Source organism: Propithecus coquereli, unplaced genomic scaffold, assembly GCF_000956105.1.
Source record: "Propithecus coquereli isolate 6110/MARCELLA unplaced genomic scaffold, Pcoq_1.0 Scaffold386, whole genome shotgun sequence".
Classification (NCBI taxonomy): Eukaryota; Metazoa; Chordata; class Mammalia; order Primates; family Indriidae; genus Propithecus; species Propithecus coquereli.
The window spans coordinates 834,894-836,193 of record NW_012149574.1 but is presented as its reverse complement, the minus strand read 5'-3'; the positions used below and the strand labels follow the sequence as shown (position 1 = coordinate 836,193).

The window sequence follows — 1,300 nt, the reverse complement described above, 5'->3', positions numbered from 1 at the left end:
AAATAGTACATCTCTTCTAGAAAATAAGAAGGATCATGTCCCATCTTATTTATGAGACTAATGTCACTGTAATACCCAAACCAGATAAAAACATTATGAGAATATTATAGACCGATATTTCTCATAAACATAGACATGAAAAGCCTAAACTAAATACTAGCAAATCAAATTTGCCAATATATAAAAATGATGATGGATTATGACCTGGCTCATTTACAGGAATACAAAACTTGTTCATCTCTTAAAAATCAATCAGCATAGTTCACCATATCAATAGACTAAATGTGAAAAACCATTTGGTCATCTCAATAGATGCAGAGAAAGAATTTGGCAAAATTTGTCATCCATTCATAATAAAAACTCTCAGTAAGCTGGGAATTTCTTCAACCTTCTTAAAGGCATCTATCAAAAACCTACAGCTAACATCACACTTTGTGACGACAGAATGAATGCATTCCACCTAAAATTAGGAACAAGGCAAAGATGTCTTCTGTCACCACTCATACTCAACACTATAATAGAAGTTTTAAGTGCAAAAAGTAAAGTAAGACTAGAAAAGGAAATAAAAGGCATACAGATTGAAAAAAAGAAAAAAGATAACTTTCTTGGCAGAAGATATGATTATTCATGTAGATAATCTCAGATAATCTACAATAAAGCTTCTAGAATTGATAAGTGAGTTTAGCAAGGTCACAGGATTGAAGGTTCGTATAAAAGAAACAATGAACAATGAAAAGAAAAAGTGGACAATTTGAATAAAAAATACCATTTATACCAGAATCTCCCCCAAATGAAGTACTTGGGTATAAATCTAACAAAAAAATTGAGGCTCTGCATGCTAAAAACTGTGAAAACACTGATAATATAAGTAAAAAAGACCTAAATAAATGTTCATGGACTGGGAGACTCAATGTTGTTAAGATCTCAACTCTCTGCAATCAAAATCTCAGCAAGCTTTTTCATAGATATTGAAAAGCTGATTCTAAAATTTATATGGAAAAGCAAAGAAACTAGAATACTCAAATTCTGAAAAAGAACAAAGAGGAGACACATTACTCAATTTCAAGACTTATTATAAAGCTATAGTGTGGAATTTGCAAAAGGATAGGTTAATGGAACAGAAGAAAAATCTCAGATGTAAATTCATACAATATGTGAAATGATTTTTGACAAACGTGCAAAGACAATTCAATGGAGAAAGAGTAGTCTTTTCAGGAAATATTGTAACTATATTAGATGTCCATATGAAAAAGAAATGAACCTCGATGCTTACTTCACACTTTATACAAAAATTAACTCA

General features: G+C 30.7%; 1 protein-coding gene across 1 annotated transcript in view; it reads left to right on the top strand.

Moving 5' to 3' along the window:
• Positions 1-1,300, top strand: part of GRAMD1C (GRAM domain containing 1C) — a 143,495-nt gene that overhangs the window by 70,999 nt on the left and 71,196 nt on the right. The window lies entirely within an intron of this gene.